This window comes from Macrobrachium nipponense, chromosome 15 (assembly GCF_015104395.2).
Source record: "Macrobrachium nipponense isolate FS-2020 chromosome 15, ASM1510439v2, whole genome shotgun sequence".
Lineage (NCBI taxonomy): Eukaryota > Metazoa > Arthropoda > Malacostraca > Decapoda > Palaemonidae > Macrobrachium > Macrobrachium nipponense.
The window spans coordinates 3,456,732-3,475,922 of NC_087208.1; the positions used below are offsets into that span (position 1 = coordinate 3,456,732).

At 44.1% G+C, this 19,191-nt stretch overlaps 1 pseudogene; it reads right to left on the reverse strand.

Moving 5' to 3' along the window:
• Window positions 1-10,925, reverse strand: part of LOC135226937 (uncharacterized) — a 25,759-nt pseudogene extending 14,834 nt beyond the window's left edge.
• Window positions 10,926-19,191: the final 8,266 nt, after the last annotated feature.

The window sequence follows — 19,191 nt, forward strand, 5'->3', positions numbered from 1 at the left end:
AGTACCTGGGAAGGAAAAACCCTTATAATCTTATAATTATAGCCTCGGGGTTTGTCTCAGGACATTCAAAGGTCTGTCACACACGGGCAGTTGTTGTTTTTGTAAAATTAGCATAAGGGCAGATCTTTAAAAGCCACGCCAGAGAGCTGACCACGGTGACAAGACTATACCTTCCATATGAATTGACGATGTCCTATACGAAGTAATGGAAATAACTGATGATGAAGGGCCCTCGCTCACAAGGCGAACCTCGTGCTCCTTACACTATTGGAAGTCTCTCTCCGTTGATGATGATAAAAATGAAGAACTGGACAGTCCTGAAGAAATTGTTGTAGCGGCTTCAGTGTATAGAAATGATGAATCTGTGGATGATATGCCAGAAGAATGTGATATGGATTCAGAAGATGCAGGAGATGAGGATGAAATTATCAAGATCTGGAAGATGACGAATATGATGACTGCCTTGATGGCAAAGAATTCAGAGCAGTATTTGATGATACGGAACGGAGGGCGACTTTGGAGGATTTTAGTTTATTAATTTTATGCAATTTGTTTTTTACTTTAATAAATTTTCACTTACCTGCGTATCTACAAAAGGAAAATAATAGTTCAAGTAACAAATGTTTCTTTACTGAGTAAAAACAAAAATGTAAAAAATCCTTCGGTGTTGTGCCTTAACTGATTTGGAAATTATAGATGGTTAGTCCTAGAACAGTTAAACATGTTGTATAAACCAAAATAATGCAAAATGGCGCACGATCGCTCTTTTGTATTTTTAAAATACAAATAGTAATACGAGAATGCATACAATATTATTGGGATATAGTGAAGTACAAGTAAAACATAACTTTTTAAAAGATCTACTGTTTTCCTCCGGTAGTAACTATGCGTGATCTGCCGATTTGGGAAAGCATAGACGGTACGCTAAATTTTATACCGTGTGTATGATGCGATCCCCTTTAAAATTAGCTTCAAAATTAGGTTTCAAAAGTCACATAATATGCGAGTATATACGGTATATATCTGCCAGGTAAGTATGTATGAAACTTTATTGTAACACTAAACAATATCATTTTCATACAATCAACTTACCTGTCAGATATATACATAGCTGATTGGCACCCTTTGGTGGAGGGTAAGAGACAGCTACTTATGGAATAGACAGGTAAACAACATTGTTGTAGTATAAATAAACCTTGGTTCCTACCTGTATAGGTGGTAGACTTGTGGGTGTTTGCCCAGTAGTCTGCATCACCTCAAGAAACTTTAGCGAGATATATGATCTATGGCCAAGAGTTCTTGTGGGTCTGCCGACGGGTCTTATCCACTTACTCGGCAGAGCCTGAAAGGACTTTGTCAATGGGTGCTGATCCACTTATATGACAATACACCTTATGAAGGAGCATACAACCAATCCCGACCACCTGATCCTAACCACATGTTAGAAATAAAGATTGTTCCGAGTTATCCCCCGAACTCTTCACAACAACCATAACTCAAAAAGCACAATACGCACACATACATAATTTTTTTTCAAAAAAAAAATTTTATACTCATCCTAATTAGATATCACAAGAGTTTCTTACTGAACAACAGAGTTAGGACGGCCCCGCCCGTGCAGCACCAGAGTCCTTTTTGTTAGAAGAGACTCTAGAAACATATCTAAAAAGAAGGTAAGTATATATTTAAGGATTGGTGCTGGCTCCCATACCCAGGATCGTATCCGCCGATACGAAAGGACCCAGAGAAAAACATTTCTCATAGGTCACACGAACGTCTTTCAAGTAATGAGATGCAACTCATCTCCAAAATGTCGTATCTAAGATGTTTTTAAGTGACATATTCTTTTGAAACGAGAGAGACGTCGCTACTGCTCTCACTTCATGAGCTTTCACTCTTAACAGTCGGAACTCTTCGTCAGGACAGATCTTATGCGCGTCTGTAATGACGTTTCTCACAAAGAATGCAAGAGCATTTTTGGACATCAGTCTTGTGGGGTCTTTTACCGCGCACCAAAGACCTTGCCTAGAGCCTCCCATCTGGTGCTTTCTCTGGAGGTAGAATTTCAGAGCTCTTACAGGACATAGAGACCTCTCGCTTCTCTGCCTACGAGACTCGATAAGCCTTTAGCTTCGAATGATTAGGCCAGGGATTCGTGGGATTTCTTCCGTTTTTAGCTAAAAACAGGGTTTTTTAAAACAAGCAAAATAGCCCGAGTCTCCCTTGAATCCTACTCTTTATCCTGCAGAGCATGTAATTTCACTAATTCTTTTTGCCGTAGCTAAAAAAGATAATAGGAATAGGCACTTCCTAGTGATTTTTGTCTCAAAACGACCGCCAGATGAGGAGGTTTCGAACCTTTCGGATGACAGGAACTTGAGTACCACGTCTAGGTTCCAGTTAGGAGGGACGGTTCCTTAGACTTTGAAGTCTCAAAGGACCTTATGAGATCGTGGAGATCCTTGTTATCTGCCAGATCTAATCCTCTATTCCTGAAGACTGCCGAAAGCATACTTCTGTATCCCTTTATTGTGGATACAGCTAGATGAGATTCTTCTCTCAGGAATAGAAGGAAATCCGCAATTTCCGCTTACAGAGGTAGTGGAGGAGGACAACTTCTTAGTTCTGCACCACCTTCTAAAAACATCCCACTTGGACTGATATACTTGTCTAGTGGAGGTTTCTGCGGGCTCTCGCGATTGTGGCTTGCAGCTTTACGAGAAAACCCTCTCGCTCTGACGAGTCTTTCGATAGTCGAAAGGCAGTCAGAGCGAGAGCGGGGAGGTTCTGATGATACCTCTGGAAGTGATGGCTGTTGAGAAGATCCATCCTTCTTGGGAGGGATCTGGGAAAAATCTACCAACCACTCCACCACCTCCGTGAACCAGTCCTTGAGCCGGCCAAAAGGGGGCTATCAATGTCATCCTCGTCCCCTTTGAAGCCACAAACTTTTCAGCACTAGTCCCAGGATTTTGAATGGAGGAAAAGCGTAGACGTCTACGTGAGACCAGTCTAGCAGGAAGGCGTCTACCATCAGAGCTCTGGGGTCTTCCACAACCGAGCAAAGACTGCCAGCCTTTTGGAGATGAACGTGGCGAAGAGATCCACATGAGGAGTCCCCCACAGAGACCAGAGATCTTGACACCACATCTTCGTTGTAGGGTCCCCTCTGTGTGGAAGGACCTGGTTTCCTCCTGGCTGAGCCTGTCCGCCCTCACATTCCTTTCTCCCTGACGAACCTTGTAAAGTAGGGAGATGTTCCTCTGAGACGTCCTCCAGTAAAAGATCTTTTTGTAAGTTCGTAAAGGAACAAGGAGTGAGTCCTCCTTTTTGTTTCCGAATGTAGGCAAGTGCTGTGGTGTTGTCCACATTTACTTGAACTATTTTGTTCGAAACAAGAGGTTCTAGACTCTTCAGAGTCAGGTGTACGGCAAAGAGCTCTTTGCAGTTTGTGCCAAGACACCTGTGCTGCTTCCCAGGTGCCTGACACTTCCTTCGGGAGCCCAATGTTGCTCCCCCAACCTTTCTCCTCCGACCGCGTCGGGAGTATAAACAACTAGGTCTGGGTTTCGGGGATTTTAGAGAGATTCCTTTGTTTCTCCTTCAGAGGGGGCAACCACCATTACCAAGTGCGGTCTTCATCTCCACTGGAATGGGAAAGGAGTCTGAAAGATGTCCGGTTCTTCCAACCTCCAAGACCCTCTTGAGGTAAAGAATTGAAGCGGACGTAAATGAAGTCTTCCTAGTGGGAAGAACTGTTCGAGCGAGGAAAGGGTCCCTAGAAGGCTCAGCCATTCCCTCGCCGACGTCTGTTCCTTCCCTAAGAAGAGAGAAAAACTTTTCTGCAAACCTTTTGCGATTCTCTCTTGCGAAGGAAATACTCGAAAACGAGAATCCATCTGAATCCCCACCCAAGATAGACTAAGTTCTGTCTGGGGGTCAGCTGTGACTTCTCGAGGTTTACGAGTAATCCCAACAATCTGATCAGGTTTTAATGTCAACGTAAGGTCTCCAAGCACTGTCTCTCTGATCTGGCCCTGATGAGCCAGTCATCCAGATACAGAGGATATTTTTTACCACCTTTTGAGGTGTAGAAACCTCGCCACATTCTTCATCAGGCTTGTGAAGACCTGATGAGCTGTGGAAAGGCCGAAACACAAGGCTCTGAACTGAAAGATCCTTCCCCCTCATGAAACGGAGGTACTTCTTCGATGAAGGGTGGATCGGGACGTGAAAATAGGCGTCCTGGAGATCCAGAGACACCATCCAATCTCCTTGTCGCATTGACGCAAGAACTGAGGCAGAAGTCTCCATCGAGAACTTCTCCTTCTGAACAAATTTGTTCAGAGAGCTGACGTCTAGTACTGGTCTCCCAGCCTCCCGAGGCTTTCGCAACCAGAAAAAGGCGATTGTAAAACCCCGGGGAGTTTTGATCCAGTACTAGTTCTATCGCTCTCTTGTCCCACATCTGATCCACCATCGATCGAAGAGTATCTCTCAGCACAGGAATCCTTGATACTTGGCTGTTAGTTCCCGCGGTGTTGACGTTAGGGGATGGAGTGTCCAGGAAAGGGAAAAAATATACGATATCCCTTCCTTATTACAGACATTGATGAAGCGTCTGTGTCTATACGTGCCCAGGCCTCCACAAATCCCAGGAGCCTGGCACCTACTGGTGCTTGGAGGAGAGAAACATCACTTTCCCTTTTTAAAGGGACGAAAGGCAGACCTACCTCTCTTCTCAGGAGCCTTCCTTCTTGCGGGAGCTCTGGAGGTCGGGCCACCTCGAAAGGGCTGAACTGATGTACTCGGTCCTTTCTTTTCCGTTGCAGTAGCAGGTTTCTTCTTCCTAGCTGACTGGGTAAGAAGGTCTTGAGTCGCCTTCTCAGTTAATGAACGAGAAATGTCCCTCACTAACTGAGAAGGGAACAAAAAGTCTGACAATGGAGAGTACAGTAGCGCTGCCCTTTGAGAGTGGGAGACCGCTTTCGTCAAAAAGGCACTAAAGACTGTCCTCTTCTTAAGAAGACCTGCTCCAAATAAAGAGGAGATCTCAATCGAGCCATCCTGTACCGCTTTGTCTATACAAGACAAAAAATACACAGAAGGAAGGACTTCTGGTTTCGAGTCCTTCAGAATCATGGGCTTTCTTGGACATCACCCCAAGGGACCAATCTAAGAAGTTGAAAACTTCTAAGACATGGAAGAGTCACTTTAGGAGATGATCCAGTTTCTGAAATGCCCCAAGTTATACGGGCAGAGTTCAAACTTTGTCTTCGTGAAGCGTCGACTAAGGTCGAAAAGTCCGCTTCTGTCGAAGACGGAAGAGAAATGCCCATATTCTCTCCCGTCTGATACCAAATGCCTCGTTTACCAGCTAGTCTCGCTGGGGGCATGCAGAAGACTGTTCTGACCAACTCCTTCTTCGACTTCATCCATGAGTTTAAGGACTGAAGAGCCCTCTTCATCGAAATGGCGGGCTTCATTCTAAGAAAAGACGAAGACTTCTTCGTCTTTGCGCTCGAGAAAAGAGAGCGCGGAGAAGGAGGAGCGGCAGGGGTCAAGTCGTCTCCATACTCTTCAAGAAGCAAGGCTGTCAAAACTTTATAGTTCGATAGTCCTTCTCTTCCCTGATACTCGTCTTCCGAGTTTACTTCTAACTCGGGGTCTAGATGATCTCCGCTAACAAATCAGGACGTCCTTCCTCTGGGGGAGACAAACTCCTGATAGGAGAGGGACTAAGGGAATGATATTCCTTCCTCTTCAAAGCTTTGAATAGAAGCTTCCTTCTTGGAAGGCGCCAACAGCCTAGGCTTCTCTCCATAAAGGATGACGCCTCCCGCTTGGATGACGCTTCTCGTCCGCCAAGCGTCCTGGCTGACGCCTCCCGCTTGTCTGGCTGACGTCTGGATGACCGCCTCGCGCCTGGAGACGCTTCGCTCTCAACTGGCGCCAATACCTTGGTTGGAGCCTCGCGCTTATAAGACGCTTTACGCCTATAAGACGCTTCACGTCTACCTGGCGTTACGTTTCTGCCGTAAGGTTCCCTCGTCTCGATCTCGAAACCGAAGCCTCTGCGGTATGCTTGGAAGCTCACGTCTGCATGACGCCTCTCGATTTGCAGGGGGAGAGAGGACGAGTCCCCTTCTGGGATTGGAAGCGAAACGTCCTTCTTACGAGGAGGATCCCTCGCTAACACTCCCACCAAAGAGGCTAGCTGTTCCTGTAGCAGGAAAGCGTTCTGCTGCGTCTACGTAGGGTGACGCTGACGCCACCTTCGCCTTTTTTTAATAGACGAGGGAGCTTCATCTGAGAACGCTTCTCCGGGCTCGAATCCAATTCAGGTTCTCATCAATGGCCGTTTCAGAGGCCTAGAGAGATCCGAATCCTTCCACCCTCGTTTAGGTGAGGGAGAGGGAGAGGATGAGAAACACTCTCGCAGGACGCTTTTTCTAAAGCGTCCCTGAGCAGCCTGCATCGAAACAGAGCCTGCTGAAGGGACGTCTGACCGTTGGGGATTCCCACGACCTCCTTAAGGCTTTCGAACTTTCCTTCTCCTCTGGGCTGGGAGCTTGGGAAGAGGTCTAGGCCTGGAGCGTCGCAGGGACGATCAAACGTCCCCCTCCATCAACAACAGCTGGGAGAACTCACTTCACTGTACAGTTCACTTTCACTAGCCTTACCTTGTAAGTCCGCCATTTTGGACTTCATCTGATGAATCGTAGCCTTCAGATCGGCGATTTCCGAGGCCGATTCAGAAAGTAAAGCTTGAGAATTTGACATATAGGGAGAATCCAACTCATCAGGATTAGAAATAGGATCAATAAAAGGCTCAATAGGCCTTGTACTCACACCTTTCAAACGTCTAACCCTATCCCTCTCTAACTTCTTCAAATAAGAAGTTAAAGTCTTTTCCAATTCGTTTCTGCAGTTAATTCCCTCACATTCATGACAGGTATTAGTAGAAGAACACTGAAACCCCTACATTTACGACATACAGTGTGAGGATCAACCGAAGCCTTCGGTATCCTCACCCTGCAGCCTTCATTCACACACCTTCTCACACTCACATTTGAATCAGACATACTGAGAAAATTCCAAAAGCAAGTCCAAAATCAGTCCACAGTAGCGAATGCCAACAACACGATCCAGATACGTCACCAAAAAGCCGAGAAACGATGATCAAAGGATGAAATAAGAATCTAAGTCAGGAGGTAATAACAACAACGTTGATACCACCGGCGACAGAGAAAATATGATAGAAAACGGGAATGGTTCCTATTCCTGCCGCCCAGGGCAGGGCCGGTAGATCACATGCACTACTGTAGCGAGTGGCTGCGAAATTTGAATTTCTGTCGGGGACGACGGAGTCTTAGCTATGTATATATCTGACAGGTAAGTTGATTGTATGAAACTATAATTTGCAAAACCATGTAGTCAAATTTCTTGTGATGAACTGCTAAATCTATCATATTTTTAAGATATATGTATCTTTTGTCTTACTTTATTGGTAGGCAAGCTACCTTCTCTTCAGGAAGACAGTGCTAGGACTGAAAATAGTATCATTTAAGGTAAAAATGATACAATCAATCTCCACAAGCCATGAAGTCAATTCCTCCAAGGTGTACGATAAGGCTGCAACTTCATATCCCTATTCTCATAAGTGAATCCAACAGGTTGTTCTTGATTGTACCAAATGAAAGCAGTTTTAAACAATTCTTCAAATTCTTCTCTAAGAACATTTTTCTAACACCAAACTTGAAATATGACAAATTTTGAACCAGTTTGTATTTTTCATAACTAACAAACCTTCAGTTTTAACATCAGGATAACACTAGCGCCAAGCTGGAAACTGGTAGAATTAATAAAAAAAAATCTTGTAAGATCCAGGGACTATTGGCACCTATACCATGTCACGGGGTACTGTAGTTCCCAGAATGCCCTTGGCATCCCGTGACTTATCAGTTACTCTTCCAACCCAGTTTAGACTGTTAGAGGGGTGGTTCAAGGTCGGCCTTATCTGTTAAGACCTAAGGTTTGTTAGTTATGAAAAATACAAATCGGTTAAAAATCTGTCATTTGTTCATATACGAAACAAACCTTCGGTTTCAACTTTTCTGAGATCAGTAAAGTTTTTGAATCATTCACTTATGGCTGGAAGCTGGTTTAATACTCCATAGATGCTTGAACCTTCCATATTAAAGGAAAAAGTAAAAAGATAAAAATGACAAACTTCTAATCAATTTGTATTTTTCAAGGAAGCCCAGGCCAACAGGGAAATTGTCTTTAAAATCAGATTCCTGTCTGATGATTGATGTAGTGGCTTGAATGGAGCTCGAGTGAGACTACATAGAACCAGAGTAAGATCCCATGTCAGAGGTTTGAGTTCTCTTGGTGAACATTATTGTTTGAAACTCCTGAACAACAAAGAGATATCCCAGGATGAAGAGATGTCCATGCCCTTCAGGTGCAGGACCAACCCCAAGGTAGCCCTGAGACCTCTGACAGCCGAGACGGGAAGACATTCTCTTCTCTGAAAAGAATAAAGACATCCGCTATCCGCTGAACAAGAAGTTCCGAGTGGAGAGAAACCCTGTCAACAACACAATCACAGTAGACAGCCCACTTGTCCTGGTAAACTGCTGATGAACACCTCCTGAGATAGCTGGACATCTGGCCCACAGCTTTGCAAGAAAAGCCTCTCGCATGCAGGAGATACTTGATAGTCTACAGCTGTGAAGAGATAGGAACCCTACCAACTGGTAAAACCTTTCCACATGAGGTTGGCTAAGGAGGTTGTGCTATGGGAGAATTTCTCTCAGAACCTCTGACAAAAGGTACAGAAGGTCTGGGAACCACTCTGCCTGAGGCCACAAGGCACCACCAAGGTTATCCTGAGATTCCGGGAACTCATTACTCTGTTCAGGACATGATGGATCAGGTAGAATGGAGGGAAGGCATACACCTCAAGATTGTCCTAAGGATGCTGTAGAGCATCCTCCCCAGAGAAAGAGGATTAGGGACCACTGAGAAGCAGTCCTCCTGCTTTCTGTTAAAGCGAGTGGCAAAGAAGTCTAACGCGGGTCTTCCCCAAAGGTAAAACAGCCTGTACACTACGTCCTAACGCAGAGACCACTCCATACCCAGGACTTGACTCCAACGACTTAAGTTTGTTCACCACCACATTCCTCCTCCTTGGAATGTACCAGGACATGAGCTCCACCAAGTTGCCTATCGCTCACTGGTGCATCTCGACTGTCAACGAGTGGAGTTGGCAAGACACGAGCCCATTTGTTCACATAGGATACCACCGTGATGTTGTCCAACATCAGAACGACATTGTGACCTTAATGGACAATAAAAAATAGTGTCTTCTCAAATAGCATTGAAACAAAGACTGGCATAGCTTAGCTGCCTGCCTTAACTTCTGGCCATAGCTTGGTTAGTCAGATTTTCTGGTTTGTGGAAGTTTTACTAATGACAAAATAACAGTACAGTATCACTAAAAAAATTTGTACTAAAAATTTTTTTTTTTACATAAATACAAATCCTGTATACGCACTTTAGAAAAAGGCAATGAATAATTAATTTATTTTCAGTTCCACATCATGTTACAAAACACTTGTGAGTCATTCTTCAAGAAGCAGTCTTTCCTAATGTATTTTCCTAAGTCAAATTTTTACCATGTAAAATAAAAAGATGCTATAAAATATCTGAATTTACCTCTTACAATGAGCGGACTCATCCCAGGACCGACTTGAATTTTCAGTCCTTGTCATCATCATAATCTTCATCCTGAGCCAGAAAAAAAGAATAAAAAGAAACCCCTAACACCATCTGACATCATAATTTCCAACTTGTTACAACCTAACAGCACTTTCCAATCTTATGAACATAATTTTTTTCAATTTTGGTTCTACTCATATTCAGAAATTTGTGATAATGTTTAGTCTCCATATAGGATATCTACTATATTTGCAGAAACATGCACAGTGCATATATGGGTGTAAGTAAAAAATTAATATGCAAGTGCTAAAAAATGAAACTTACTCTATTATCTTCATCTTCTTCCTGCTGAACTTCAGGCACATAGAAATCATCCTGACGTGCAAGTGGGCCCACAAAAATGATCTCTGATTTTTCGTTGTATACACTTCCAAAAAAGGTCGTGCACAAAGGCTGCGATACTCTATTAAAACATAAAGTTTATTAGAACATTGACCTCAATTAAATGTGAAATCAGTTATACTTAATACCCTTACCATTTTGAAAATTCAATGTGGAAAGGACTTCAACTGGCCACAAAAATAAAATATACCTTGAATAAAATAAAATTATACCGTATATACTCGCGCATCATGCGACTTTTGAAGTCCTAATTTTGGAGCTAATTTTAAGGGGGTCGCATCTTACATGAGACATAAACTTTTAGTATGGAATAATCATATATTAGTATCGTATGATAAAATACAAGCATAATGGATATGCATCTTTTCCATGGATCTTTTAAAAATACCAAATTTGTAACTAATTTGTATTTTTCATAACTAACAAACCTGAGGTCTTAACATTAGGATTTACTAGCGCCAAGCTGGAAACCGGTAGAATTAAAATTACACTTGTGAGATCCAGGGACTAATGGCATCTATACCAGGTCACGGGGCATGTATACCCAGAATGCCCAGGCTACCTGTGACCCATCAGTTATATTTCTAACCCAGTTTAGACTGCTAGAGGGGTGGTTCGAGGTGGGCCGTTTAACTGTTAGACCTCAGGTTTGTTAGTTATGAAAAAATACAAATTAGTTACAAATTTGGTATTTGTTCATACACGAAACAACCTTCGGTCTTAACATTAGGATAGACTTACTATTGGAGGGAGGTAAGTCTCTACAACTGACTGGGGAGTTTGCCAACCTTATCCATTTCCGAATATATAGGGAAATTCTAAGAGAATGGACAATGAACCTAGGACCAAAGATATAAGCGGATCTATTGGTTTCCTCCCACTGGGTGTAGATACCATTCTACTGTTTACTCTTGTCCCTTGCGACTGGATACACTTCACCCTCTTTTCCTTATTATCCAGAGGGGTGTGTTGCTACTGAAAAGTATATCATCAGCTAAGATAGCTTCACAGTATGGCTGACCATCTCACCTGCATCTAGTCCGTTCCAGCACATGACGGTACTCTCCTTCATATTGCCCGTAGTTAAAGGAGTAGGAAGAAAGTAGTAAAGAAAAAAGACCAGTCATCCCATACATTCTACTTTCATACCTTCATCTAGACTAGACGCAAACTGACCCGCCAGGGGCACTGGATGAACTATATCACTTGTTGGGCCGCCACCACTGGACCCAAGGAAAGGTGTCCAAGGATCTATGGGCAACATCTTTCAAATAAAATGAGGTGAAAGTTGTTTGACGCTTCCACACGCCAGCTTTCAGAATTTTATCCACAGACATGTTCTTCTTAAATGCCAGGGAAGCACTCACACCCCTGATGTCATGAGCTCTAGCTCCCACCTGGCTATCTGACCCTCTGTCTTCTGCAGTATAAGCATCTCTGATGTCTCCCTTAGCCAAAATGATATTGTATTTTGGACACTTCCTTCTTGTTCCGTCCTGTACTTACGACAACCTCTGGCACCCCGGCCTGAGGTGCCTTGTTCTCTTTAAGTACTCCCTTAGTGCCCTGACGGGGCACAGGAGCCATTTCAGCTTTGTCGTTGTCTACAAAGTCTGCCAAGGAAGGTATGGTAAAGGAGTCGAATCTGCCGTCTACTATTGTTGGATTTTGGGTCTTTGCCACGAATTCTGGGACAAACTTACACACCATTGATCTCCAACCTCCTCGAGTGCTTTATGAGATATGAGAGGCCATGTAGCTCCCCCACCCTTTTGTTGAAGCCAGGGCCAATAAGAAGACTGTCTTCAGGGTCAGGCTCCTATCCGTGGACTGCCTTAGTGGTTCGTAGGGGGGTTTTGTCAGACTACTTAGTACCTTGGTCAGATCCCAATCTGGGGCTTTTAGCTCCTTTTGGTGGGCATGACTGTTCAAAAGCTCCTCATCAGCATGGCCAACTCCCATGAAGACGATATGTCCACTCTCCTTTTCATTCGTAAGACTGAGGCTAGAGCAGCCCTGTACCCCTTCACTGCAGATACAGACATCTGTTTTTTCTGTTCTGATATATATCAGAAAGTCTGCTAACTGCTGAAAATAGTGGTACCGAGTGGAGACACGTTCCCTCTACGGACACCAATCACAGTATGCTGACCACTTTCCTTGGTATACTGTCGCAGATGATTTTCTGATATTACCTGCCATCTGAGTTGCTGCTTTCTGCGAAAACCCTCGCTCTCGGAGGAGATACTTGACAGTCTCCACCCGTGAAGCGATAGGGACTTCACCGACTGGTGGTACCTCTCCACGTGAGGCTGACACAGAAGGTTGCTCCATGGAGGTAACTCTCTTGGCACATCTACTAGGAAGTTCCAGTAGGTCTGGAAACCACTCTGCTTTCGGCCATAACGGGGCTACCAGGGTCATCTTGAGGTTCTGAGACCGCATTACCCTGTTCAGAAACCTGACGGATTAGACAAAATGGAGGAAATGCATACCACGTCCAGATTGTCCCAGGGGTGTTGTAGCGCATCTTCTGCTACTACTGCCTCTGCGTCCGGGACTACTGAACAATACACTTCCAACTTTTTGTTGTACCTGGTTGCGAATAGGTCTATGATCGGTCCTTCCCACAACATGAGCATCCTGTCCACTACCTGTTGGTGTAGGGACCACTCCGTTCCCAGAATCTGATCCCTGCGGCTCAACTTGTCGGCCACTATGTTTCTTTTCCCGGAATATACCTGGCCTTGATGTCTACCAGGTTCTCTATAGCCCACTGGTGAAGTTGAACTGTCATCACATGTAACTGCCGAGAAACTAGGCCTCCTTGCTTGTTTATATAGCTACTACTGTGGTGTTGTCTGACATCAATACCACTGAGTGTCCTTTCTGCGTTAACTCTCTCCCTGAATTCTTGTAGAGCCAGGCAAAGCTGCTTTCAACTCCAGCACGTTTATATGGAGTTCTCTGTCCTTGCAAACTCCATTTTGCTGACACCATCAACTCCTCCATATGGGCTCCCCCAGCTTCTAGTGGCGCATCCGAGAACAGCAAGAGGTCTGGGGAGGATTGTTGAAGGGGGACACCCACTGTCAGATTGTCGTCGTCCACCCACCACAGCAAGTCTTTCCTCCACTTCTGCCGACAAGGGAATTTGCTCGTACGGGTGATCTTACTGTTGGTGACCAAAACTCCTTCATCCTCCATTGTAGGGACCGAAGGTGTAGCCTTCCTTGTGGTACTAGCTTCTCCAGGGAGGTTAGGATTCCCAGCACCACCTGCCACTGTCTTGCTGGCTGTGTCTGCTTTCCCAGAAAGGCATTCACCACTTGTTTTGCATTTCTCTACTCTTGGTCTGTCGGAATACTTTAGGCTTGTGTTGTGTCTATCACCATTCCCAGATATTCCAAACGTTGACTTGGATCCAGCTGCGACTTCTGCTGATTCACCACAATACCTAGGCTGTGACAAAGCTGCAGGAGGGCCGCCCTGTCCCTGAGTAATTTCTCCCTGGACTTTTGCTATCACCAGCCAATCGTCCAGATATCTTATTAGCCTGATCCCCTGAGCATGCGCCCACGCGACACGAGGGATGAACACTCTTGTAAAAACTTGAGGAGACATTGTCAATCCGAAGCACAGGACCTTGAACTCGAAAGCTTTCCCTGCAAGACTGAAGCGGAGAAAATTTCCTTGAAGACTGATGGACTGGTATCTGAAAGTATGCGTCCTTTAGATCGACTGTCAGCATAAAGTCTCCGATTCTGACTGCTTGTAGAACCGTTTTCGGAGTTTCCATCTTGAAACTGGTTTTCCTTATAAACAGATTCAGCGTTGACAGGTCTATTACTGTCCTCCACTCCCCGTTGGCTTTGGGTACCAGGAAAATCTGCTGTAGAAGCCTTTTGTCGGACTGCATACTTGTTGCACAGCTCCTTTTTCCATCATCTTCTTCACTTCGTCCTGCAGAATAGTGGCCTTCTGAGATTGTGGGCATAAGTGACGTGGGGGTAATGGTGATCTGTCAGGGGCGGGGTTACCTCGAACGGAATCAAATACCCGATCCTGAGAACATCCACCCACCCACTGCTCTGCCCCTAGTTCCTGCCACACCTTCCAGTGATTTGCCAGGCAAACCCCCCCCCACACTGGTGTGGCCGAGGGAGTGGGAGGCGCCCATCCTACCTTCTTGAGCCTCTCCCTCTTCCCCTATTGCCCCTTCCTCTGTTGTTTCTATTGTGAAAGGGCCGATGAGTTATCCTCTTTGGGGAAGAGGGTCTTGTGACTCTATTAGGGAGTGCTATGTCTCACTGTCTTCTTTCGAGGCATCTGCTGTTGTCTTTCCCTCCAAAGGAGTAGTTTGACTGTTAGAGGTTTTCCTAACTGCCTGTTGCACCAACCTATCGTTAGTGTCCATCCTTCTTCTATCTATCGCCTCTTCCAGTATGACCTCTGGAAACAGTAGTTGCGATTCCAAGATATCCCCATTCCTCATTGCTAACAGGGAATCCAAATCCACATTGCGGCTTAGTCTAGCCAATGCTGCATCTCTCTCATTAGCAGGATATTTGCCCAAACATTGGCACTTACGTTTTGTCAGGTACGCAATCGCCTTGGACCCTGACTGTAGTAATCTAATGAACAATGGTTTATCCACTACTTTCCTTGTTGCTTCCGAGGATGCAATTTTCGCCACTGCTGTTTGACCAAAGGTTCTAACCAGGACGCAGCCTGAAAGACAGAAGAAGCTGTGCTTCTAACGTAGCAGCCTCTTGGTACGTCATCGAAGGGCACTCCATTTTAACCTGATCCAAGGTTAATCCAGGCCTTAACCTTACAACATTAGGGTTCATTTGTCTAGACAGCAAAGGGACCTTCGGTGTCGTATAATATTTCCTTTGCTTTATCATTGGAGGGGGAATAAATTTAAATGATCTATTTAGATCTTAAGGAATTATCCCTCCCTGCAATCTTTGCGTTTACGTGTTGCAAGACCGATTCCGCATGACTCGAACAAGGCAATTCATACGACACCTTGGTATCCCTCGTTTAGTCCTAAACGCCATGTCAATTCCAGGAGGAAGCATACTGGCCGGTGTTTCTGTCTTCTCCGAAAGGCTATTGAATTGATGAATCAAATCAATAACCTCTGCATACGAGGCCAGAAACTCTTGGTTTTCTCCTTCCTCCGGCTCTAGTGTACACTCTCCGTCACGAGAGATGTTGTCTCGCCTCTATCTTCTGACAGACGGCCCGGAATTCCACGGCAGCCTGCCCCTACGGCCGCGGTCTCTTTGATCTTTGCTGGCCGCTGTTGGCTCGATCCCAGATAGTCAGCAGGGGAACGAGATCGTCTCACTCTTTCTCTGCTCACGGATCTAGAGCGAGAATCTCGTCTAGATCTCCAAGATGAAGGCTCCCTTAAGACCAGAGGTAAGTTCGTCTCTATTAGCATTGGCATCGTTTTCGAGCGTCGGCGAGCCCGGCCTCGGCCTTCTATCCAGACGGACACTGCCTTCCACGAACGTAATCCGCCGAGGTTGCCAACTCTCTATTTTTCGTACTTTTGATAGGAGCCTATCGTCCTTCGTACGTATTTTGAACGGCCTTACGGGCAAAACTGGGACCTGCATTCCATCCTCTGCTGCACCTTTCGCGCCAACGTCGATTTTACCAGAGGTATCGCAGTTTTTGCGATCCGAACTGGCAACTCCGCCTCGGCCGCTAGCTCGCCGGCCGTCACTCTCTCGCTTGTTCAGACTCTTGCGAACGGGCTTCGTCTGCCAACCTTGTGCTTAACAGCCACTGATTTTCCAGACCTTCTTGCTGACTTGGAAATGGACAGTCTGGTCCGAAGAAGAGGAAGAATTGATTCTTCTCCTCTGCCCGAGGATCCGCTAGGAACTCCCGAATCCTCCTCCAACGCTTGACTGGCGCTCGCCGTGACGTTATCGGACTTAGCGATGACGCCGAACTAGAGGAAGAAGACGAAGAAGGCGAATCACACTTTTTCTTTTTGTCTCTCTTATTCATTCTCTCCTCTATATCCTGTAATTTCTGCATTACAGTTTGCATTGACGGGTCAGAAGGCGTATTAGCGTCTGGGTGCATCGAAAAAGGCCGAGAATCGGTCTGTGACGTCATCACGCCTGCCATCTCAGAGTGTATCGTATGTTGTGACGTCATCCCATCTCGTAGGGAGAGACTGAGAGGTTTCTGCTGCAACCTCACGTTTGCTGCCAACTACCTTCCACGTTCTGCATCGCTGTAAATACTGAGTGGGATGGTGAGCCGCGGCATTAATTCCCATAAATTGCAAGCCCGGGGGATGATGGAGGAACATTCAGCGCTGCCGGACCCTGCTGGAACCGTGACGTCATATAATGCGCAAGCAGACCATCCAAGGTTGGTACGCCTGGTAGGCCTAGCGCTGACCACGTACCATCTAACCTATGCGCTTGAGTAGCAGAGCCTGGAACAAAGATGGCGGATCTCCCCCTCTACTTGCTGGGAACAAAGGAGAGTGCAAATTATTCATAAAATTACCCAAGGCCCCTCCTGACGTTTCCGATACAGAACCGCTAGGAGAAACCGAAGGGGTATGAGACAATTCAAAAGCAGGTGGAGAAACATATGGAGCAGCCTGGTTTATTACCGATACAAAAGAAGCCGGTAAGGTTTGGTCATCCAAAGATGGCGTCACCCCTTTCTTTTGTATTGGCTTTTCCCATAGAACTTCTTCCACTGTTCCACCGACCAACCGCGACAAACAGAACACTGATTAGTAAACCGTAACATAGTTTTCCCTGCACCTACTACGTTGGATGAGGATCCGTCGACACCGAAGTTAGGACCCTAGAACAAGGGAAGCCACTGACTCCTGGGGCATTTCCTTGTCTCCTCTTCGAAGCGGTAAGACGATCCGATGTTGAGGCAAAATTCTCCATCATACCACGTATCCACTCCTTACCACACACTGATCACACTTGGAGAAAGAAAAGGAATGAAAAATAAAAAATGAAATGGATAAAAAAGAACGGGCTAAACTGAAAAACCGGCTTTAAATGAGATAGACAGTAACACGTCTTATCTTAAAGGCGGTAGGAAAATAATGATGGGTCAGGTAGCCGTGGGCATTCTGGGTATACATGCCCCGTGACCTGGTATAGATGCCATTAGTCCCTGGATCTCACAAGTGTAATTTTAATTCTACCGGTTTCCAGTTGGCGCTAGTAAATCCTAATGTTAAGACCGAAGGTTTGTTTCGTGTATGAACAAAGTTATGTTTTACTTCACTGCATCCAATAATATTATATGTATTTCCATATTACTATTTGTTTGTATTATAAAATACAAACATAGCAATCATGTTACGGTTTGAAAATCAGCTGAGGGCGATTGCGAGTAAGTATGTTTTGCTGTGTCGAACATCAAATCAGAGACTTTCTTGCTTCTAGTTAGCGCAAATGAATCTCGAGATACTCTTTTTATATGAGACAAGGTTATTTTACGTTATACAAAGTGTTTTCAAGTGGAAATGTCACTTAAAAACATATCGTGTAAACAAAATTTAGTTCTTTTTTTGTTAGTAGATGGCGCTGAGGGCATGTTTATTGCATACACAAAAATCAACAGATTCCGTTCAATATTTTCACTTTATCTCATCAGAATACTACGAGCTTTACGTATGTGTTCTTTTCATGCCCAATAGTTTTGATTAAAACACATTTCTCTAATTTTGTTTACGGTCAAGTTTGAAGGTACTATACCAAAGTTTGCGAGTTTCATCCATATATGTAGTACTATATCGTGCATTGGCAACAAAGATATAACTCCAGCAAACTTACGCCATCAAACACAACCGTAGATAAAATTGAGAGAAAATCATTTAAATCAATACTTCAGGTCTTGAAAGAACACATTTTACTGTTGTTTTCATGCTGATAAAAGATAAGTACCATTATGGGTAAAGGTTCGTACTATGATGAAATGAAGTGAAAATAGTGAACGGAATCACGTAATATTTTTGCACTATAAACATGCCCACAACGCAATCTGTTAACGAAGAGAAAAAAAAAAAAACAAAAAAAAAAACTTTTATTTCATGACGTGTATTTAATTCATATTTTGACTTAAAAACACGTAGTAATGTGACAAATTACCTTGTCTGATATAAGTAAAGTATCTAGATATTTTACGCTAACTAAAAGAAAGGCAATTCGCTCCAAATTGAGTGAAATACGGAGAAATAAACTTGTATTTGCCATCAGCTGATTTCTAATCCAAAACACTGACCGCTTTGATAGTATTTTATGATATAACAATACGAGAATACATACAATATTATTGGATACTGTAATGTATAATTTTTTAAAAGAATCACAGAAAAGATGCATATTCATTGTTTTTATTTTGTAAATACTAGCCGTCAGCAGCCTGACATTGCTAAATTAGGTATGCCGATGTTGGTCCGAATCCGATTCCCGTTTCGTGTCCATTTTTTTTTCTACTGATATGTCATAGTCAGAATACATTGAACCTCTAAAATTGGCTTATATTTACAAATTACTAAATTATATCGTATATGTAGTATACAGTATACTGAAGGCTAGGCTACTATATTCATATATATACGATATATGTACCACGATATCATCATCATTGTATATGCGAGACTAACTTGTTAAATGTTAATCAATTTCTCTTTGTACTGAATCATCATAAGCCAATGTGCATTGAACCTAGAGAATTAGCTGTACAGTGGGGCCTCGTTATCCGCGGGGGATAGGGCCCAGAAACCCCCCGTGATAAGTAAATACCCGTGTTACCTGATACCCCCTCAAAAAATTGCTTAAAACTGCCTACTTTAATAGTTAACCCACCTAAGACCACTATTCCAATGTTTATAACTGCCCACTTTAGTTCAAACACCAAATATGTTTTTCAACTATCACCTAAAACTAAATTCAAGACAGTTTTAAAGTTATTTTACAAAATTAGCCTTAAAAAATATATGTAGTATATGTACTACTGTAACATATATGTAGCCTACTAGCCTATGGA